At 40.1% G+C, this 13,674-nt stretch overlaps 1 long non-coding RNA gene across 1 annotated transcript; it reads left to right on the top strand.

The window, feature by feature from the left end:
• The first annotated feature begins 1,051 nt into the window (after positions 1 to 1,051).
• On the top strand, positions 1,052 to 3,131 carry LOC139070483 (uncharacterized). Its single transcript, XR_011520979.1, has 2 exons — positions 1,052 to 2,066; positions 2,495 to 3,131. It is a non-coding gene; the product is annotated as an uncharacterized lncRNA (long non-coding RNA).
• The last annotated feature ends 10,543 nt before the right edge of the window (positions 3,132 to 13,674 follow it).

Raw genomic sequence — 13,674 nt, forward strand, 5'->3', positions numbered from 1 at the left:
CCATTCTCGATTATTTACATAAAATGACCACTTGAAGGCAATAAGTCAGAATTTTTTCAATATTTGAGTTTTGTCAAAAAACAATTATTTGCTGTGGTGGAATTTTAAATATCCTCTGTTTGGAAGAATGTAGAAAAATCCTAACAAGCTTGATAAGCTAAGGGATAGTCAAATAGATCAAAATGGTGTGTCTCATCTGAAACTACTTTAATCTTAAAACTATTGCAGTGTTTCACAAGTTGTGGCAGAGACCCACTTTGTAATAACTTTGTAATAACTCCCATCATGCCTAACTGTTAGCTCACCAGTTAATTCTAAGTTAAGTCTATTCCTCTAAAGTCAGGCTAGGGATGTAGGCAAAATATTATTACATAGAAATGTCTTATGGGATGCAATTCCAACTCCAGCTGCTGGGGGCAGGAGCTTTACCATCTTCATTTTGTCAGGACAACAAGATCTTGCAATAATGGTGGATGCACCTTGGAAGTGTCTGGCCTGAATTTTCAAATTGAACTCAGTCTTAAAAATCTCACACATCATCTGGGTTTTATAAATGATAAATGACACGCACTTGAACAGCGCCTTTCAGAGTCAGAGGACTCCAAAGCGCTTTGCACTACAGTGTATCATTCATCCATTCACACACACCTTCACTCAGTGATGGTGTTGAGCTATAACATAGCCACTGCTTAATTATTTCCAGGTCACATTAATGTTTTTCCATGACATTTGTACGATATCGCTGCAGGACCTGGAAAGGATAACGATCAGCAACATGCACGGCCCAGCACGGGATAACTGGCCGCATCTAAGATGCCAGAATCAAATAAAAAAGGTTTTAAAATGTGTGTATCCGCCTAAATTCCTACATGTGAAGGTAAGTTAACAAGCTTCTGCCTTGGGTTGCTAAATGATACATGCTAGCTCTTAACTAGCATTGTGAGGAAGTAATGCTAACAACATTAGCAGAAAGTTAGCATTTAAGAAATTAAAAAGATTCATGCTGTTAACCCAAGACTCTGATAATATTGTTAGTATTCCGTCTACACTGCGCTAACTTTGGCTAGTAAAAAGCTAGCATGCATCATCATTTAAGCCCAGAAGCAAGCCCAGAAGTTTAACTCATCTTCATAATGAATGTAGGTGGACACACAATTTGAAACCAGATCTTAAATATGGCCTGGATTATCCTGTTTACCATTATCCTTGGCAGATCCTGTAACAATTGTTTAAAAAATCCAACAGACTATAGGGACCTAAGTCATGCCCATCTACTTCTGGACCATGGGTCCACAGAAGAACAAAAAAAAAGAATGCAAGTCAATGGGACTAAAAGAGCTATTTTCTAATTCCTTTTGTTATGAGCCATGGATTTCACATATGATGTCCATGAATTTTAAAGACTCATTTTGATACCAAGAACACGCTTATTTTCGAACGGGGGGAAACGTTATTTTCGATTTTGTGTGAAAATAAGGACTGCAAATTCGCATCACAAAAGTGACATCATCGAACCAGACACAGAGTAAAACAGAAGGAAAATGGCTGCAAGTTCAGCGATCCTCAAATTTTTCCTTCAGAAGGAATTACCACCATAAATCTGGCCATTTGGTAAGTAGCAGCTACGCTAGGGGAGGGGAGATTTTGTGGTGACGTCATACGTATATGCAACGTACCAATGACTGGTTTGTAGTCATGCTAATTACAAACGTTTACAAGCTGATAAATTTCAAAGTACGTGACTGGCGTGGTCGAAACACACATTAATTTTCATTTAAATAGCAGTACAACATATGTGTGATCCAGGGCATAAGGCAAAGCGGATTAGAAAATAGCTCTTTTAGCCCCGTTGACTTGCATTAAAGGCACAGTCCGCAGGATGACGCCGTCAGGGTGAGGAGGAGGAGATTTTTAAATTCGAACGGCTGTTGCTCACTCCCCCGCCCTTCCTGAAAGAGCCGAAAGCCACACCTCCCAATGTGCACGCGCAGGAAAAGCAGAGTCAACATCGGAGCATTGCTTCTTGTAATAGAGCTGAGCTAGTGTTAGCAATGGAGTTATCTGAGGTAAGAAAGTTGTTTTTAACCAGCACATTAAACACTTACTGTTTACAAAAGGCATTTTATAAAGAATATCTATAAATATATTTATATTTTAAAATACCAGTAACAGTTGGCAATCTATATTGTAAATAAAATTAATCCTATCAAATTGTTAGCATTTTATTACAAGTAACTAGCTTATTTTTAATTGCTTTGCCATTCAAGATGGGATGAATATATCAAAGCATATAAATAATTTATGTGGAAATCATGAATAAACACTGCATTCTGTGTAGTCCTCCCATAATCATAGTTGTTTTCATAGGGTTTCTGTTTATTGTTGGTTTAGCCCAAATTTTGACTAGATGTAAACCTGATCTGTGTCAAAATTGATTAATATGCAAGAGTACTTTTTATATTAGTATAATTTTTTTTATTCTAATACAATTTAGAGTTCAGTGATTGAGGAATCCTCTGAGGAAGAGTTTGAACCTCCTATTGCATCCTCAAGACGTGGTGCAAAAAGGAGATGCCCACCATCATCTCAAAGCTGTGGTGCATCCAGAGGCCGAAGAAGTGTGAGACACTCAGCTGTGGACCTTGGAGATGAAGATCTCTCTCGAGTTCGGAATCTTTGTTCCGAGCGAATAGACTTTGAACGTGTAAGCATAACTGTTGCTGTAGCATCTCTTTCCACTTTTGTAGCAACACATACAGAACCTGAACCCTCAGCAGGCTATTGACATCCTTACCATGGTGCTGGACAGACACTGGTGTTCTCTTTGATGTACTTGCCCTCTCTGGTCCACCTGCCACAACACCTCCAACACCCAATCAACCTTCATGTTCCCACTGCAGAGATATGCCAACTGATTTGGAAAAGAAATGCTGCCAACAGCCTCCCCAGACATGTATTTCAACTGTACCACACATGGAGGAGTTTATTCTGCAAAATTCCCTGACCCCAATGGTAACTACACTGGTTTTATTCCAAGACGATTGTAAATAAATGTATATATTTGATATTTTACATAAGTTTGTTTTTATATATTTTTGTTTGATGCTCTAATAAAGTGTTCTAAAGCACAACTCTGTGTTGCATTTGTAAAAATACCATAAATTTTAAAACTCCTGCACAACAACAAAAAATTATGTCTACCTCCAACATTTTACATACATTTTTAAATTATTAGTCCTTATTTCCCCAAAATATATCTTTATTAAAAAAAACACAGGAAACAAAAATAAAGAAGGTTTTGGGTTTTCTCTTGCCTCCCCCAACACCTATGTCTGTGGCAAAGTTTTACCTGTAAATAAAAAATAAACTCAATTAGCAATGGACTGTTGTGTGGAAGATGTAAGGCAGATAATGTTTTATTTTACCATCACCGCAAGTCCGTAGGTGTTGTAGAAGTTCCTCTGTTGATGGTGCAGGAACTCCGGACAGCAAACCATAACGCCTTGGATCCTCAGGCCTTAGCTTGTAGCGTCGAGGAAGACCTTTCTTGCTTGTCAAATGTCGGTCAGTTGCTTCTGGGATATTACAGTCATGAACTGTATCCTCTATGTTAATTTCTTGCAGAGTCTCAAGTTGTAATGTTTTTTGTAATGCTGCTCCAGTCCTGTGAACAAAAGCTTTTTATTAACTATGCGCTATTGCAGTTTTATAGAATGTTAAACGAAAGGAATTACCTTATGTGTGTATAAGGTGTGTAGTCCTCATCACCGCTGTCATCAGTACCGCTGTCCATCTCGATGGTTTCGTCTTCCTCTGAAGACGAATCAACTTCTGGTTCTCTGTTTGGTGACCATGTGTCATCTGATGACTCTATCCTGAATGTACACAATATAAAGTTTTTAGTATGGAAAATTAGACACATTTTATTAACATCTGAATACTTACACAGAGTTTTGAATATTGTTGAACTCTTCCTCGTCAATGTTTGCTTCAATTCCCTCACAAGATAACCTAAAAAAGTATTTATTGTTTACTTTTCCTGACAAATGTGACAGCCAAATACAGATACAACCTTGTACTTACATTTGTGAAGATCCTTCTTTTTTAGTTTCACCTTGTTCCATCACCTCCTCCAAATTATCATCCCTATGAAAATAAAATACAAGCACAAGAATATGATTAGAATCAATACATTATTTGTCATTTTGAAGGTAATAGACCTCGTCTATTGGCCGTCATCATCACCCTCTCCTTATTTTTCTCACTCTACTTATTACGCATTTCTCTCTATCCACTGAATTCCTTCTTTACAAATAATTTCTTGTCTCTCTCTTTACATTTTAAAAACACAATTGTGTTATCTTTTTCTCATAAACTTTGAAATAAAAATATAATTTTTTAAAATATGTTTAATTTTGTTGTTGTGAAGTGTCTCAAGAGTTTTATCTTGAGAGGCGCTATATAAAATGTAGTTTTACTATTTATTTCTATCCATTTTTTATAGTCATTCATTATCCCATTTCTAGAATTTTTTCAAAATAATCCACCACTAACTTAAAACAAACAGAGGCAAAATTATAATATTTCTGGTAGGTTTTTACGCAGCTATTTACCTTTCAGATGATTCTCCATGAATGCTAGACAGAGCTGGCATTGGTGTTGCAGAAATACACAGTTGGCGCTTCAATGGTGTAGATGTTGATGCTTCATATTTGGACTGATGACTGTAAAAAACAAAGCCCAAAAATTAGTGATCACAAGCTAAACAAGTCTCCCCAGCCTTCACAGATTTTTGCACGAGCTGATTATCATTCCTTTTATTTTAATATGGAGTTTTCACGTAGGTAAGACCACAAACTCAGACAGTAATCTGTACACGTGGCCCACCCAGGTTAGCACAATATGTCTTTCGGTGCTAATGGAAACGTAAGGTTTTGGATACGTTTCTGATCAATCACACCTAATTCTAACTGCTGAATCGTCTCCTCAGACTTCTACAAGTACTACATGAGCTGCTGATTACTCATTTTAATCAAACACGCAGCTCAGGAAAGTGTAAACACCTAATTCAGCTTTCAAGATGCTAACTGAACCCCGCTAACGGGGAAGTTATAAACAAGAGCTTAAAACAGTATACTGATGTGGCCTATAGTTAAACGCCACACTAATCATTAGCTCCCATATAAACAAAAAACTAAAATCCCCTTTCGTTACTCAAACTTCTTCCAATATAGCATAAATAGTTCGACTAGCATCGATTCATGTCAACTTAGCATTCAAGCTAATGCTACATTAGCCAATAGGACACCAAGCATACAGAGCTTGTTTGCTCTATTACTTCTTTCAGTGAAAGAAAGATTATAAGTAAATGTATCCGAAAAACAATAAATAACTTACCTGTCTAAAAGATACTTTGCCAACTCTTCATCCGTTTTCAGGCCGTGTAGATCACGAAAATCTCTCCATCGTGTGTAAAACAATCTCCAATGTAAATTCTACTCAACTGTCTCAAACGTCTTACAGCCACTTTTGAAGGGCTTTTAAACTTTTTAAATGTTTTTTGAGATGTGGAAGGCAGTCGAGGAATCGGTAATTTGGGGTTTTGTTGCTCCATGTTTCTGCAGTATGCCAAGTGAGGCGCGTGACACTTGTGCACGCTGAGATCTGCTCGTGCTCGATGATTGACAGCTGCCCCCTGGTGGAAACGCGGCGCTATTGGTCAACGCGTTAGGCTTGCAGAAATATTGGCTGAGCTCTACAGGGCAGGGGAGGGACTTAGGAGAAAATTGAAATATTAAAGATTATTTACTTTTTTTTTAATAAAATTGGGTCAGATGGTCAAAATCAAACATTTTTAAAGTTATTCTACATTTAAATGTTGCAGACTGTGCCTTTAATTTTTTCGTTCTTCCGGGAACTCATGAGCCGACCGGAAATGGAGGAGACTTGGGCTCTCTATACAAATGGCGCTCAACCCGGAAGTGATTCAAGTGGCTAAAGTCAGGACGCGTCAAACCAAGGGTCCGTGGCATCAACCCTACTGTGTCGTATTGACAGATTTTTGTCAATACTCACCCCTATTACGGTTAGGATATGAATCGCTCTTTACCTCTTCTTATGATGCCTGTTAGGTGTGAGGACATGTTGTCTCGTAGCTGGTCCTATCAGGGGTCAGATTCTAGCTCCCAGCTGTCTAATTAGCCACTCATCCCAAATCACAGAGAAGTGTTTTCTCCATTAAAATGTTTTATTTATTAATAAAAATGTGTCTTTCTTAACAAAAGGGCACACTGCAAATCATCAGAGCTGATGTTTTGATTAATCAACTCCTATGAAGTTCTAAGTTTGTTTGTGCTGCCTTAAACCACATTTTCCACATTTTTAGAATTCACAAAACTTTTTAACTTGTTATTTTTTTAATGCACTTTGAACATTTTCGGAGCAAGAACATATTTTAGCTGAAATACCCAATTTAATTGAGAAAAAGTAAAAGAGCACTGCGTGTTCAAAAACGCATTTACTGTTCTTATGATCGACCCAGTTGAATGTGCAACAATAAAAACGTATTTTTAGTGGAGGATAATAATCCCCCTGGTCTATCAATATCCACATTATCATTATGGCCAGCAGTGAGGAAAGGGTGCTGGTCAGTGGAGGATTGTGGGTTTTGCAGTTCAGAACTTGCTAAAATAGATATGTGGCTGGTGGAGATGTGACTACAGGGACCGGCGAGGCTCGAGAGTGTCCTGGCACAGTGGATGAAACCACATGCTGACACAAATCATTGGCCAAGATGTCTTTCATCTCATCTGGGAATCAGACACTCCTGTCAGAAGCAAGCAGGTCGGTATAAACCACAAAAGAACAAGTTATGGGTGTCAAGCCATAGAATAAAAGCATGCAGTGCTGAATGAAAAGGGAATATTTTATTCAAGCACATTTATACTGCTTGACTTTCTGTTGGTCCTCAAAAATCGAGTAGCATTTGAATGTAGGAAATTAACTTGTAATTTGCTTTGCAGAACATTTGACAAAGGGATTTGTCCTCATATATTTAAGTTAAAATTCAAGGCCCAGAACACCTTAAAGGACTGCATATCACCTGCATCCTTCCCTGACAAGACCTTGCTCAGTCTGTCAGCATTTAGAGTATGTGTTGTGAATGACGGCTACTATACCACACGGCTGAGCAATGCCTGCAAAAATGTATTTGGCTATTTTTATGTTTGCAAAGGTTGAATAGCTGTTGTGGTCATCCATTATCTGGTAGATTTCAAAGTTAGTCAGTTGTAGATATTTATCCAATGATTGCTGTCGGAAAAATAGGTTAAAGGATCACGTGGCAGTTTAGCTTGCTTTTAGCACCCCCTAGAGTTCGGTATTAGTTCTCTGTGGTCAAACAGAAAATGAAACCTATCTCCTCGACGTGCGAAACGTCTCTTCAGCCTTCCTTAGTGTGATTCATGAGTACATGAGGGATTCATCACTAAGTCAAACAAATCAGCAGTGCTCATGATCTGAAACATGCAGGAAACTTGCTGGAAGCAGACTGCAGTGCCAGGTATGTCAGCAGGTCCTAGGACAGGAAACTGCAGGATCTAGGACTGAACAGCTCCCTCTGCAGCTGGATCCTTAACTTTCTGTCTGACAGACGCCAGGTGGTCAGACTGGGCAGCATCACCTCATCCCCCATCACACTGAACACTAGTACTCCACAGGGGTGTGCGCTGAGCCCTCTCCTGTACTATAATAATAATAATAATAATGCAATGAACTTATATAGCGCTTTTCAAAACACCCAAAGACGCTTTCACACACTCTCACATTCACACACTGCTAGTGATGGTAAGCTACTTGTAGCCACAGCCGCCCTGGGGAGGTCTGACAGAGGCGAGGCTGCCATTTGGCGCCGTCGGCCCCTCTGACCACCACTAACACAGGCAAGTTGGGTGAAGTGTCTTGCCCAAGGACACAACAGCAGGATACCCCTGGCGGGAGCTGGGATCGAACCCATGACCCTCCGATCAGGCAACCCGCTCTACCACCTGAGCTGCTGCTGCCACACCCACGACTGCACGGCCATGAGAAACTCCAACTTCATTGTGAAGTTTGCGGACGACACCACAGTGGTGGGTCTCATCACCAACGACGATGAGACGGCCTACAGGGAGGAGATCAGCGCCCTGACCCACTGGTGTCAGGACAACCATCTCACCCTCAACGTCACAAAGACAAAGGAATTGATAATGGACTTCCGGAGGTGCAGAGGAATACACACCCCCATCACCATCAACGGCGACGCTGTGGAGAGGGTGAGCAGCTTCCGTTTCCTTGGAGTTCATCTGGCTGAGGATCTTACGTGGTCAGTGCACACTAACAATACAGTGAAGAAGACACAGCAGCGCCTCTTCTTTCTCAGGAGACTGAAAAGATTTGGCATGAGCCGCCGCATCCTCAGGACCTTCTATCGCTGTGCCATTGAGAGCATCCTCACTGGATGCATCTCCACCTGGCATGGCAACAGCACCGCTTACAACCGCAAAGCTCTCCAGAGAGTAGTGCGGTGTGCAGAAAGGATTATTGGAGGTGAGCTGCCCTCCCTCCAGGACATCTACAGGAAGCAGTGCCTGAGGAAAGCGGGGAGGATCATCAAGGACTCAAGTCACCCCAGCCATAAACTGTTCAGACTACTTCCATCAGGAAGGAGGTTCTGCAGCATCCGGTCCAGAACCAGCAGACTGAGAGACAGCTTTTTCCATCAGGCCATCAGACTGCTGAACACTTCGCAGACACCTCACCCTCACTACTGAAACTCCAACATTACACGCTCCATACTGTACATTAATGCCACAGTTTTTGCACATACCAACCTCTGTATATATTATATCTGTTATCTTATTGTTTACTTTATTCATTTGTAAAACATGTATATACACACTATACACACTCACACGCACACACGTAGAAAAATAAAAAAATAAAATACTAGCACACACATTTAGTAATGTATATACCTTACATACTATATATATTATTACTTAGATTAGCCATTTTTATATTTTGCTTGTTTTTACGTTATTGTATTTTTGCACAACTCTGTTGCTGTGAAGCTCGCACACAAGAATTTCATTCGCATGTACTGTACCAGTGTACCTGCACATGTGAAGTGACAATAAAAGTGATTTGATTTGATTTGATTTTGAGGTGGCAGGCCGCCACACTGAAGTTGCAAATGTTGTATTCTGGCCACAGAGGGAGGTAGGGGGTCTGAATTACATTTCATTAACTCCTTTACAAGGGATGGGCGGCTGCGGGTGGGCCTGGGGACTTGCTGTTGTTATCTCCCAGGTCTCTGGGAGCTGCTAATTGTGGCCCCCGGGGTAATCTTCCCCGTTAAGTGTCATTTTAGCACATACAGGCTCAAGAATATAATTTAAAAATATAAAAAAGTTGCATAGTATCTTAGTGTCTTTAAAATCTGTCATGTGGTTTTTGAGAAATTATGCAAAAAGACAAATTGAGTTGACATCCGACAGTTAAAACCACTCCTGCGACATTTTATACCTCTTACATTAAATGAATTATAATAGGTCTATAAGGTCAACAAGAAGCATGTTTACAAAGATATTTGCCTAGATAATACCCTCTCACATAATGCAATTTCTGCAGCTTTGCATTTTCCATGCCTTCTAGAATGAACCATTTCAGGGCTCTGTTAAGGAAAACAAGCTGTTACTGGCCACACCCACCCATCCCCTGATTGGCTGTTATGAAGGTCTGATGTCCAAGAAGGGCTCAGAAGTGAAGACACTGCTACACCAGTGTAGTGTTTAGTCCGCAAAGTTCTTCCTCGCTAAATCTCCGCTGCAAGCGGACTGCCTTTAACCAGTTCTTTTAATCCCAGGGGATGGTTGACAGGGAACACCGTTGTCACAGGTGAACTTCAGTAGTGACCATGTTTCAGTTGCTGCAGTTGACTCAATTTTGTATATCAAAAGAAGAGAGAAGGTACAAAAACTTAAGCACCAGGACCCTTCTCCATACCTCCATAAGGGTGATACATTAAAAGACCCTTAACCTCCATGTTCATCCCCTAATACAGACTAGACACCTGCCACTCGGTGAGAGAGTACAGCTTATTTGTGAATGAGATTTTAGGACTACGTGAAAGATCAGCTGGAGGTCAGATCCCATTCTGGCTGGACATCAGCTAATGAACAATCTGATTTGTGTGTGGCAAAGTGGACAAACAACTCTGACATTGTTTGAAAAGATGAATATATAAATAAATATATATAATATATAAGTAAATTTGAACTGAATTGAACTTATCTAACAGTAGACAGGTGAGAGGTAGTACATACCTAAATCATTGCAAGCAAGCACTATTTTGTGTTCAAGACCTTACCAACAGATGGCCATCAGGGTCAAAATCCCTGGGAGAGCAATTTTCGAACAAGCACTTTGTCAGATCGTTCAACCTTTCATCACTGGCAACAAGCAAAGAGGTTAATGTGCAAAACAGTGTTTATTAATGGTGAAAGTTTTGTAACTGCTTGTTACAAATCAGTGAATGCATTTTGTTCTCACAGGCTCCCGTAGAAAGAAACACTACTTCTAATTTGGCGTCGCCCACACCCACTCCCATGTATTTTAGACCCGATGTTTATGGTTATAGGTTACAAAGGCACCATTATTTTTCAACAACTGGGCATCATTTCATTCATTTTCAACAACATTTTGATGGATATTTACAGAGATTAATGATTAAAAACTACACATTGTCTCTTTAACAGCTGTAAAACAGGTAGTTTGATACCTAAAGATCAAGTTCACTAAGAAACTTTTTTAACTTGTTATTTTTTAAATATGATCAGTCACTCTGAGTTTCACATTCAGGCTAAATGTTAAAATAGTCTTCTACCCCTATTTCTTGCATTAGCCGCCGACAGAAAATTAAAGGGGAAACGCTCGGATTAGAAAAGCCAGTCATTTGCACGTCACATAGAAGATTTGTATTCATTTTCACTTGCGACTGGGGAACACTGCTGTTGTTTTAGTGTCCAGGAGAGCAGAGAACGTCTCGACTAGTAGAAGCTAACTGTTAGCATTAGCAAATCCAGAACTTCAGGCTTGAAGTATTTGAGGTGATGAAACATCACTGAGTACATTTACATGCAGCCAATATACAGGTTATGATCGGGTTAAGGTCGGGATTCGGGTTTCTGAGTTGATCAGAATAACCCGTTTACAAGCATAAATAAAAGAGTTACCTCTAACTTGCATAACCCGATTTAAATGCGGACGTTGGGGTAGCGTCAGGACGTATGGACTACGTCCAGACGCAATATGCGTCATTTCCGATTCTTCTTGTTCCTGTATCCGTGAAAACAACAACATGTTTCCCAGTTTGGAAGAGATAGCGACCGCGTTTGTTTGCGCTTTAGTTTCCTCGTCACTCAAAGTGTGGTGCTGTGCCGCGACTCGCCATGTTGCTCCCAACTTGTTGTTTACTTCCGGTGTTCTGGCGCATACAAGACGTCTCGCTACTCAAAAGACCAAGATTCCTTGCGAACAGAGCATGTGCAGAACACACGCTTTGATGGGGATATCCCGATATGCGTTTACACAACCAAACATTCGGGTTAGAAAAGGGTTACCCCAGGTGTAGTAACTGGGTTTTTAAAAACCCGGTTATGAGCATATCCGGGTTTTTGGCGGTGTTTACATGGACCTGCGGAACCAGGTTATTGTGAATATTCGGGTTTTAAAAGGGTTACTGGCTGCATGTAAACGCACTGAATGTTGCAGAGCAAATGGAGTCAGTCGCGTTGCTGTTATCCAATCAAAGGAGAGATGTCTGAATTTCAGGAAATATGATTCCAAATCCTGCCATCTTCAGCCCTCCTCTCCTCTGGCTTACTTCTAGTTACTGAAACAAAAGCACCAGAACATTTCCCCCACCAAGATTCCACTTCCCTTAATTAAGAAACTAGTTCAGTCACTGGTGCTTTCACACTTAGATTATGCCTCTGTGGTTTGGTCCAACACCAATAAAAATTGTCTAGACAAGTTACAAATTGCACAAAACAAGGCAGCGCACATGGTATTGGGGAGTCCATACAGAACCAGTGTAAATCTGTTACACAATAAGTTGTCCTGGCTAAAAGTAAGAGAGAGATTGGAGTTTTCATTAACAATGTTTATTAGAAATATCATTACAACAAAAACTCCAAATGTAATTTATTCCACCTTGTCTTTTTTCGCGGATAAACATGATTATTCCACAAGACAAAGTATGCATGGACGATGTGTGTTACCTACGTGCAGAACAAATCAAATGCAGAAAACTGTGGTCTATCGTGCAATGGTGCTATGGAATGCACTACCAGGATTTCTGTTGAGGGAGCTTAACAAAAAATGTTTTCAGAAAAAACTCCAAATATTTTTATTTTCCCAGAGATAATGTCAAGCTGAACATCTTCTGAAGTGAGCTGTGTTTTAAATTTTAAGAATGTATTTTGTTATGTTTGGGCTTTTGAGAATTGAACTGTGATTTTTCTACACTGCAATATTATGTTGAAATTAGTTTGTGTGTGTGTGTGTGTGTGTGTGTGTGTGTGTAGTCATGTATGAATGATGTGCACTATATATATATATATATATATATATATATATATATATAAAACGTAATGACTGTATGAGATGAGACCCCAGGAAGAATAGCAGCTGTATGTCAGCAGCTAATGGGGATCTTAGTAAACAAACAAACAAACAAACCAAGATTGACCACAAGTTTTTAATTTGTACTAGAAACCACTGCTAATGTATTGAAAAAAACAAGTAAACTTTGTCTTTAAAGACGGTTTTGTTAATGTCTCTTAGCTGTCTTAGTATCCTTTAATTCATTAATGGTTGTGATGTACACCTGCAGGTGTTGGAGCCTCTGCTCTTCCATGTACATTCTGACATGTGTTGGCCCCCTCTCACTAGGAGTGGGTACAAGTGCACCAGTAACATCACAAGCTTCTTTTTGATTTCTTTCTTTTTTGTCAAAAATATTTATAGTTGCTAAAAGGCTCTTTGGTTTTTAATGTTGCCAGGTCAACCTGCCCACTCTACACTCAACAGCTCTGGGATGAGGTGGATTTCAGCCGGGAAACAGGTGAGAGAACACAAGTGGGAATGATGGAGGAGAGCTGGAGAGGGAATGCAGTAGCAAGCAGGTGGTTCGAGGTAGAGTACATTTGTGAGAGGGAAGAGGACAAACGAGAGGTTGAAATGAAAGAATACAATCATAAGAGCGTTAGAGAGTTCATGATAAAGAGGATGATATAGGATAAGTTTTCTTTCCACTCCATAGCCCTGGTACTCCTCTCAGAAAGTGATGTCCTGACATTCCCTTTAGCCTCATCATCTTTTTGCACATGAAAAAGTGTGTGCAATCGTTTATGCTTCTCACCATTTGTGTGTGTGTGCGTGTGTGTGTGTGTGTTTACACTGTTTTGAGCTTGCCAGCTGCCAGTGTGTAGCACTCAGTCCAGCACAGGCGAAGCCTAATTACAGACGCACGGCTACAGATTTAGCCGGCATGCTAACCATAACGGAGGAGGCAGAAGGGAGGGGATCACTTGGAAAAGTCACGGCTGGACTGGAGCTTCACAAGAGCGGACC

Source organism: Nothobranchius furzeri, chromosome 6, assembly GCF_043380555.1.
Source record: "Nothobranchius furzeri strain GRZ-AD chromosome 6, NfurGRZ-RIMD1, whole genome shotgun sequence".
Lineage (NCBI taxonomy): Eukaryota > Metazoa > Chordata > Actinopteri > Cyprinodontiformes > Nothobranchiidae > Nothobranchius > Nothobranchius furzeri.